We start from the raw sequence: 10,889 nt of genomic DNA, 5'->3' as shown, positions 1-10,889 counted from the left end.
TGTGGAAACATGTTAAAGTACTTCATTTAAGCAAGAATATGCGTGTCGAGTTGCAAAATGACCAATCTGGAAACATATTCTCTAAACAACTCATTGACATTGGTAATGGCAAATTTCCTATAGACATGTTGACGGCTTGCTTTTGCTATGACTATAAACAAGTCCCAGGGGCAATCATTAAGTGTTTGTGGTATTAATCTAGAAAACCCATGTTTCTCACATGGTCAATTGTATGTTGCCTGTTCCCGTGTTGGAAAACCATCAGATTTGTTTATCTATGCGCCAGGTAATCAAACAAAAAACATCGTATACCACAAAGCAATATAATGATAATAATAATAATAATTATGATTCACATGATTAACAATAAAGCGATTACTTACTTTTCAATCCTTATATATGTTTTATTTAATTATTTTTTATTCACAACGCCCTATCACCAGGGTGATGGTTCTGTTCAGGAGAATTTTTTAAAATACGTAGGCACAAAAACTGCCACATTACAAATCTTTTTGACAGGACGAAGTCTGTCGGGTCAGCTAGTATTTTATATATTTAAAATGCATTGTAACATTAGTGTTGCTAAAACAACACTGCCACATCAAATAAAAAATACTTTTTATATAAATAAATTCGGTACGTAATAATTATAAATACTTTTTAATGCCGCGTAAAAAAGAATATTCATATATTAATTGAAAAGGCTTATAATTTAATAACGATTTCATAAGGAATATGAGCTTAATAATAAATAAGTGATCCATCAATGTACTATCAAAAATTTAAAATATAATCATTTAACAAATTTAGTGATTTATGAGAATTTGATCCTGGTTATCAATTTAAAAATAATTCTGTGAACTAATATGTTAGTTAAAATATGTTGATATTTATATATGGTGTATGTGGTGTCAAAATTATCTACATTACAGATAATTAAGGAATCCGGAGAAGGAAGGGGATATTCTTTGTAATCATTCCCTCAATGGATAATAACATAGAGGTGTCCGAAGTAGTAATTTTCTGGAGCAACCCTGAGGACTAAAAGTCGTAAAACCACAAATGTACAGGAAATTAATCGTTTCCAAAAATAGCGCATTGTTCAAATGCCGACATCGAATAGATTTAACTAAAATTGTTAAATGTTAAAGTTAGTGTTAGATGTAGTTAAGAAATAAAGTAAGTTAAGAAGATAGTGTTTAAGTAGAGCTTGATGGATTTTCCTGGGATAGTGTACTGAACCGGAAAAAAGATTTTGCTTCAACTGTATTTTTTCTCTTCAAAAAGAAATATTTTATCAACACGCTAAATTCCTTTTTATTCATTTTCTTCACAATAACAAATGCTATAATTTACAAACTAATGATCCGATAGCTGTTATATTTATACACGCATCTTTTGAGGGTTAGAGCTAACTAAAAACATAAGGATTTAATTCTAGTAACCCCATCTATGTGTCAGGCCGGGAACTTTTCAACTGATCTGTTACTTAAGCTAAAATAAGCTTAAATACACTTATACAGTAAACAAGTTCGTGTTGCAAGTGGTTTGCTGGTTTTAATACCGAAAAATTCGATGCTAAATATGATTGGCCAAATTTGAAAAGTTGTGGAAATGATAATGAAATTTTTGGAATTTCAAAACGATCACAATTCTGAATCATTTACGTAACTGGGTTCCAAAAGGAACTCTGTGCCATGAATGCTTCTGAATTCCATTTGAATTAACAGCGAAAGTTTGATTTGGTCGAATTTCTATTTGTATATCACTAATTAATAGAATCTAAATCGTGTATTTTTCAAATAAATCATTACGCAGAAGTTTTTTAAAAGCTGGCAAAAGTGCTATGTTTTATGGGATTGAAAGGGATTTACTTATCATGACCTGCTTGAATCTGGCCAAACTATTGATTCGATTTACTATTGCGATTGAAGCTCCGTCATGAGAGCCATAGTGTATGATCAAGTCATGTGTTGTTTAAGAAACGAAACGAACGGTCATCATATTGCAAGAAAGTAAAAACTCAGAGCTGCTCTAGTTTACTAGCTAGAGTCACGTATATTATAAAAAAGTGTTGTTTCGAGGTATTCTCGTTAGTGTTCCAGCGGACAGTGATGCTGTGATGAGAAGTCATGCGGTGAGAAGGGTCCTTACAATTTCTTATTGTGTTTAGCAATATGTGTTCGCTCCTGAATATTTGCTACATATGGTATGGTGATTATGAAACCTTATTTGAAAAATACTTACAAAAATAGTGACTAGACTTCTTTTGGATACCAAGCAGACATAATTCCTTAATTCAATTATTCCTATAATAATTGAATTTTATTGTAATAAGAATATTACTTTTTAGGTTCTATTAGTAGTTGGTTAAGTTTACATTTAATGTATGTGAGGTTTAATACACATTATTATAAGAAATATTTACGACATAAAACTTAGGAAAACTGGTTATCTAGTAAGATTGATGGTCGGGAATTATATTTCAAGGGACAGTAAAACGACTCGAATAGATTTCACGGATCGTTTGGGAACGATTTTCTGGTTCATTAATGCAAATCGATCGAAGGTAAAAATGACGAATCGATGAAATTAGCTTGTCCCTGGTTGTCAGTTATCAATCACCCGCCCTAATTGCGGCAAGATGTCAATAACCTCGGGCCAAGCGAAGAAGTGTTTCGGTATGTAAATGCCGAGGCCCAGAACGCGGACCCGTCTCGATAAATCAACATATTGCTTTAAATAGAGTGATTTATACCAATTATCATAAATTTCGTTTACCATGATAGACGTCGGTCTGGCAGTGCACGCATAACTCATAAATTTTAATCTTTATTACCGCGACTGTTCTCTGGAAAAAATATACTCGAACTTTATCAGAATTAAATACGCCTCATTGTCTTGATACAATATGTTCCCACCGAACATTTTGCGCTTTAACTGGAATTAATTAAATATGGTGACCATTAACTGTGTTATATTATTGCTTGTTATGATCAATATATATTACCAACTAGCTGACCCGGCAGACTTCGTACTGCCTCAATCGATAAATAAAAGACCTAATAATCCGTAATTAATAAAAAAATGCTCGGTATGAATAAATTTTTATTATTATTTTCGATTAATTACACATGATGTTTCATACTTAAAAAACAGAGTTTTCCTGAAATATTGGCTATTTATAAGGTTTCAGTTAGATATTTACAGACACACACAGTTATGATACAGTTTGTTAATCAATTTAAAGCTTTCTGATAAACTATATTTTGTATTGTTTTGTAGTGCGTAAATAAACAAAGATGACGGTTTTCCGACGCGCGAACACGTGACGTGGAACTGTCCACGTGCGAAATAGGGAAACTCCAAGTTGATTCCGTAAACTTCCAACCACTAGCCTTGATATTTATTTATGGTCATCGCAAAGGCCAGACGTACTGGAAATAGTAAACGTTTAAAATCGAATGGTAAATCCGTTGGAATCATCGGTATACGCGGGATCAAGACATCCTCTCCTTTGTATTTTCCCTTTATGATTGTTGCCCCAATGACGTTACTCATCATATTTTTCACAGCCAGTCTTGTTCCATTACACAGTGGAGGTTGATTAATGTTACGCAGCATGATGACAACTGATCCTACTTTTAACTTCAAATTGTGAAGTGGTAATCCAGGCAATTTCAATGAATTTAAAAACTCCATGGGATAGTTAACTACGTCGTCCTGGTTCATAACGGTGTCGATTGATTTGAAGGAAACCAACTGTCCCTGAAGAAAATTCTGAATGGTCGCATTGAGATCCTCGACAATCCCGAATCCTCCACTTTTTTCCTCCTGGCCATTTTCTAAATGGACTGCCAAATGGACTACTGTAGGGTGTTTTTCATGGATCACAAATGAAAATATACGCCAAATTGCTTCGTTGCTACCTACATAGTGACCCATATGGTAATTAATATTTCGTCATTTACATTGTTTACAGCGAAGACAACCATATTGCTACCTTTGTTAATATATGTACATATGTTACATATGTACTTTATCGACTTCACAGTGTTACAATATTTCACATTGATGTGAGTCTCAAAAGCTTTGGATAATATTGGCGAGTATGGCACGATCCAACGATTGTCTACATCAACATTTTGTCCACTTACCTTCACAACTACCGATCGCCCATTGTCCGCAACTGATCGCAGACGATACAATGGGTATCCATCATTTCCCGTTATGGTTTTAGCAATCAGGTCTCTTGGGTATCGCTTGGACACTTACCGTCAACCATACTGGGGGTGAATTATAGTTGAAAACCCCGCAAGGTCTATTTATCATGTGTTTGGTAATTACTGCATGCAATTTTGGGTCAAATGTGGGAAAATGGACATGAAATTGCCCTGTATAATATGTATAACGCCAAATGATGTTATCTGGAAACAACTGTTATATTTATAAATGTTGGGCAAGAAGTGCTTAGAATCACTTCAAATCCCAGAAACTAAAGAGCGCAAAAGGTCTGGTGGTGGGACCAATTGTGGCAATTTTACTTTGCCCCCAGCACAACATAATCCAGTAGATTCACCATTGTATTTTAACACTTTGCAATATTTACAAATTATTATTATTTCCCCAATTGTTACCGATTTGTCGGCACAATAATCTATTGCCGTATCATAGTGGAATACGGCTCGTTCCAGGATAACAGGTGCACTGTGTCTGCGGCATCGCTCATTTTCATTATGTCTTGCACGCTGTTGTTGTGTTTGATGTGTAAGAACTCGTTGCATTCTAAGCCTATCTACTTCATTGTCACTCTCTAAAGAACGCAATTCTGACATAGCAATGCGACTATATTCTTGATCTGTCTCTCTCTGGTCATCAGTGCGGTTAGCACATGAGGTAGCTCTTCGTACATTTGATTGACTGCGACGACTTAAGTCAGGTCGTCTTCTCTTCGGAATCGTATATTGTAATTAATCAAAGTAAGAAAAGTTCTCGCGCACTTAGCAGTAAAGTAAATTGTAATTAATCAAACTGAAAAAAGCTCTCGCGCACGAAGATTGTCGGATTCGATCCTCGACATCCAAGAAAAAAAATTGTTGTTTTTATTTAATTTCGAGCATTGTCATATTTATTCACGTTTTAAATCTTTCATGGACTTCCACAAGTAATTCAAGACCAAAATTATCCAAATCGGTCTACAATCGGATATATATATATATATATATATATATATATATATATATATATATATATATATGTGTTTGTATATATATAATTTGATTGTGTCATATTAATATAATTGTATTTTAATTAAAGTAAAGCATGTATTTTGCCCAAATCTGACTGTACATTTTTATTATCTCCGAATATGTCAAATTATGATCCAATAATGCACGATTTAAGCAAATATTTACTGAGTTAAAAATATCGATCTAGCTTTATTATTTCGAATAATTTAATGACAAAAAAATATTCAAAAATACTATCGGTGTAACAATTTAACATTTTTTCGATAACTTTAGCTATGTGAGCTAAGAATCTGTCTGGACAACAATATAGAGTCGAATCTCGTCGAGGAAATAAATAAATCCATAATAATATTGATTTTCAGTTCCAAAAAATTGTGATCTCGATGGAACTGACCAAAAAAATATATGCGGAATTTGAAGTCGAAATTAACTAAACCATTTTAGAAAGCCCTTACCTATTACAATGGGTGCCCTCGAATCTAGAAATCCTAAGTCTTATCAGACCTCTCGTATTCTTCTGGAAACTTTCAAACTAATACTCGACATGGAATTAAAAATATCTCATAATTACCTTATTATTAACTAATTATCTTAAATTTATGTGGGTGTTACGGTTCAAGCATCTTTAATTATTAATACCTTATTTATTTCAGTTTTTTTCCTCACAAAGTTATATTGTTTTGATGATACTTTTAATAAAGTGGTTTTGTATGACTAATGTTTACATTTAAATTAATACACTACATTCTCTGTAGAGATATAAAATATTTATTGATTAATTTTTTTATAGGTCAATCGAAAAGTCCCCGGCCTATCGGAGTAAAACACATTTTTTTGTAAAAATTAGTTTTTCCTCTTCATTCGACGAAAATGTCTTCCCAGCGAGCATTCTTTTGAGATCTGAGAACAGGAAATAGTCGATGGGGGTCTGATCTGGGGAAAACGGTGGCTAAGGAAGCAAATGAGCACAATTCATGGATTTTTGCCATCGTTTTCACTGACTTGTGAAACGATGCCTTATCTTGGTGAAGCAGCACTTTCTTTTTCTCCAAATGCGACCGTTATTCGGCGATTTCGTCCTTCAAACGGTCCAATAACGCTATGTAATAGTCGCTGTTAATGGCCTTTTCTTTTTCAAGGTAGTCAATGAAAATTATTCAATGCGCATCCTAAAATACAGACGCCATAGCCTTGCCAGCTGCCTGTTGCCTTTTCCCACGCTTTGGAGCGGGTTCATCATGTGCACTCCAATCAGATGACTGTCGATTGGACTTCGGAGTGAAATGATGAACCCATGTTTCATGTATTGTCACATATCGACGCAAAAGCTCGGATTTATTACGTTTGATCATCTTCAAACACTGCTCCGAATCATCAACTCGTCGTTCTTTTTGGTCAAAAGTGAGCTCGTGCGGCACCCGCTTTGCATAAAGCTTTCTCATACCCAAATATTCGTGAATGATATAATGTACACGTTCAGTTGATATCTTTAGAGTGTCTGCTATTTCATTCAATTTACGGTCATTCAAAATCATTTTGTGGATTTTTTAAATGTTTTCGTCGGTATCAACCTCTTTTGGGTCTCCACTGCGTTCACCGTCTTCGGTGCTCATTTAACCACATCTAAATTTAGCATATCAATCCTTGATGGTTGATTTTCCTGGGGCAGTGTCTGGAATCTCGGCATCAAGCCAAAATTTTGCTTCAACTCTATTTTTTTCCTTCAAAAAGAAATATTTTATTAATACACGAAATTCCTTTTTATCCATTTTTTTCACAATAACAAAAGTTGCTTCACTGCAAAATTCACAAAATAATGATCCGACAGCTGTCAAATTTATACACCACGCATCTTTTGAGGGTTAGGGCATATGGATTTAATTCTAGTAGAGCCATCTATGTGTCAGGCCGGGGACTTTTCAATTGACCTTTTTTAATGAAAATATTCAGCTGAATAAATAATTGTATAAAGCTTTATACAGCCATCATTTTATACAACATCAATATTGGTTTGGTAGCGATCCAATCCACAGTATTTTCAAACATTGTGTCACTCAAGTCATACTGCGTCGATCTGGACAATCATGGTATGATTCGTATCAAAAGGCGAATGTTTGGTATACACGCTGAATCCAGCAGCACTTTGAGGTGTAACAGTATCCATTGCGACGTGTGGCTGAACGTTGTCATGCGTGAGAATGACTTTGCGTTTGTCCCTAGCCGTTGCTGCTCTTTTTTGCATACGTCATTAACAGCTTTATTCTGTTTAAGCAACTTATAATACACCATACCTTTCTGATCAAACCATATGCACAGCAAGACTTTATATGCCCATGAATTCGTTGTCGATGCGGATAGGTCTGGACTAATGACTTCAGCACTTGCGATTGTCGTAGTAGATTTTTTATTCCCAGTCGTAGTATGTAGACACGCAGAAAGTTCTTCTGTTTTGACTGGCAGTGAAAACAAACATGTTGAAATTGAGAATGGCACTTTTAGTCAATTTACCCCTGTTTTGGAATCTATCGATCGCTAAACTTTCTGAAAGTCATGCAATTTATTGGCTTCTAAGTTTTTTTATGATACTGCAGACCGCTTTTGTAATGTAAGATTATAAAGGACAAAACAAATAATTTCGAACATGGCTTTGTTGATACTGTTGATAATAATGTGTTATGACATCAACTCTGAATTAATCAGAAATCTTCATAACTTTGCGTGTAATATATATTGAATTTATCACTAAACATATTTATGGATTTTTTCTCTAGTAATAGACACTGTCAATTGAAATTTTGGAATTTAGAAAACAAGAAGATAAATAGGATTTTCTACTTTTGGCTAAGTGAGAATCTCAGAAAATAAGTAAATTGATACTTTGACTAAAGATACTGTGCAAATACTTAATAATGCAGGAGCATATTAATGATGAAGCTTATTAAGCATAAAATTGATGATCAAATTCCTCAGTGAGGATATCCATTGTCTGCGGGAAAAAACTATAAATTCCATCTGCGCCCCATAGTATGTTAATATAATAGGAGAATGCAGGTTACACAACAAAGTGCTTAACAACATTTCAATAAAAATGAAAATCAAAATAGCATAAGTACATTTATAATAAATATAAGTTATTATTGCTTATTGTTTACTGTCAGATTAAAATTTTCTTTATTAACAAGAATACATAAAAATAGTTATAATATACTAACATAAATATGTTGATTACAAAACATATTATTTAAAATACATATGAAAGTGGGTCAAAACTGCAATATAATTAACAATAAGTGAATAATATATGAAGCCTTCAATGAGGATTTTCCACTGTCATTTATAATTTAATTTTATCGTATTTTTTCGTTCAAATAACTTTAACAATAACAGTTAAATATGTCTTTATTAATATTAGATTCAAGCTATTTAGAGGTAATCTGAAAGTGTGCATAAAAATACGTCACTATACTATGAATCGATCAAAATATTGCCCATTTTTAAACTCACCAGGTACATAGGAGATTTACTTTTTACACATACTTCAATTTTCGACAATCTTTTTTTAGGTTAATTCTATTTGGCTATACTATAACAGATCAATTGAAAAGTCCCCGGCCTATCATACTAAAACACATTTTTATGGCAAAATTAGTTTTTTTTTTATTCAACATAATTCCCTTCAAGGGTGATGCACTGATTATAGCGACATTCCAACTTTTCGATACCATTTTTGTAGTACGATTTGTCCTTTGCTTCAAAATATGCCTCAGTTTAGGCGATCATCTATTCATGCGACGAGTATTTTTTGAGACCTGAAAATAGGAAATAGTCGCTGGTGGCTAGATCTGGAGAATATGGTGGATGAGGAAGCAATTTGAAGCCCAATTCGTGGATTTTTCCCATCGTTGTCACTGATTTGTGACACGGTGCACGCGGTCTTGGTGAAGCAGCACTTTCTTTTTCTTCAATATCTTCCATTTCGTCCTTCAAACGGTCCAATAACGTTACGTAAGTATGAAAATATGGTAGTCAATGAAAATTATCCAAGCATGGAAAATGTCCTTGCGCATCCCTAAATACAGACGCCATAACCTTGCCAGCCGACTGTTGCGTTTTCCCACGCTTTGGAGCGGGTTCATCGTGTGCAGTCAACTCAGATGATTGTCGATTGGACTTCGCGGTGAAATGATAGAGCCATGTTTCATCCATTGTCACATATCGACGCAAAAACTCGGATTTATTACGCTTGATCATCTTCAAACACTGCTCTGAATTATCAACTCGTCGTTGTTTTTGGTCAAAAGTGAGGTCGCGCGGCACCAACTTTACACAGAGCTTTCTCATACTCAAATATGCGTGAATGATATGATGTACACGTTCAGTTGATATCTTTATAGTGACCCTATTTCATTCAAATTCAATTTACGATCATTCAAAATCATTTTGTGGATTTTTTAAATGTTTTCATCGGTAACAACCTCTTTTGGGCGTCCACTGACTTCACAGTCTGCGGTACTCATTTCACAACGTCTAAACTTAGCATACCAATCCTTGATGGTTCATTTTCCTGGGGCACTGTCCGGAAACTCGGCATCAAGCCAAGGTTTTGCTTCAACTGTATTTTTTCTCTTCAAAAAGCAATATTTTACCAACTCGCAAAATTCCTTTTTATCCTTTTTTTTTTCACAATAATAAAAGTTGCTTCACTCAAAATGCTATAATTCACAAACTAATAATCTGACAGCTGTGAAGTTTATACATGCATCTTTTGAGGGTTAGGGCTAACTAAAAACATATGGATTTAATTCTAGTGGCGCCATCTATGTGTCAGGCCGGGAACTCCTTAATTGACCTCTTAATTATTTATTATTTCATAGAGAAAATTAGCAGCAATATGAAAACAAATAAAGTGTTATGGTACAGAAATAAAATAAAACTTACTTGTATACGTTTAAATTGATAACTTTGTAATTTTGTTGGTTTTTGTTATCAAATGGTAAATGCCTTAATAGAATGTTATACATTTTTAAGATAGTATGAAAAGAAGATAATTACTAAAACCATTTAGAATATTTAGTGAAAAAAGCTTAAATACCCAAAAAGTGCGATTCTCACTCACAGGCCTACTCACTAAAAAAATCACTAACTTATATAACATAGAAAGTAAATACCGTTGTGGTTAATATACCTCGAATTAATATATGTGTAAAATATTTTTATTTCCTGAAAATTATAGCTCTTATTGCTGTTTGTTACCAACAAATATATTTTCCGACTGTTTCTTATTCAGTAAGTAATATTAATTTTCAATTCTTTCCTTAATTTTCTGTAGTTTTTTTATTCAGATATAAAAATTTTCTCAGGTAAAGATGGACTGATTACTAAGGTCTGATCAACAGAATTTGATATCCCATTTAACCAGTGATTTATTATCAATCCCATCAACTGAAATGATGTAGTTTTAAACAGATTTTTTTATGTTTTTATATTAATACCTCGGCAATTGTCTTTTGAACGGCAACACAACGATTATAACGTTCTCTTCTACTGTGTCTTTGATCATTAAGACTTAAATTAGGACTAAAAGAAGACTTAAGTAAAGGCAATTTTTCATTAGTACCTTTATTATTTTAACTTTAATTT

General features: G+C 33.6%; 1 protein-coding gene across 1 annotated transcript in view; it reads left to right on the top strand.

Moving 5' to 3' along the window:
* Positions 1-10,889, top strand: part of tio (zinc finger domain-containing protein tiptop) — a 468,375-nt gene that overhangs the window by 360,404 nt on the left and 97,082 nt on the right. The window lies entirely within an intron of this gene.

Source organism: Rhynchophorus ferrugineus, unplaced genomic scaffold (genome assembly GCF_030347505.1).
Source record: "Rhynchophorus ferrugineus isolate W39M unplaced genomic scaffold, kcgeb_rfMv2 rfM2, whole genome shotgun sequence".
Classification (NCBI taxonomy): Eukaryota; Metazoa; Arthropoda; class Insecta; order Coleoptera; family Curculionidae; genus Rhynchophorus; species Rhynchophorus ferrugineus.
This window is presented reverse-complemented; position numbering and strand designations above follow the sequence as displayed.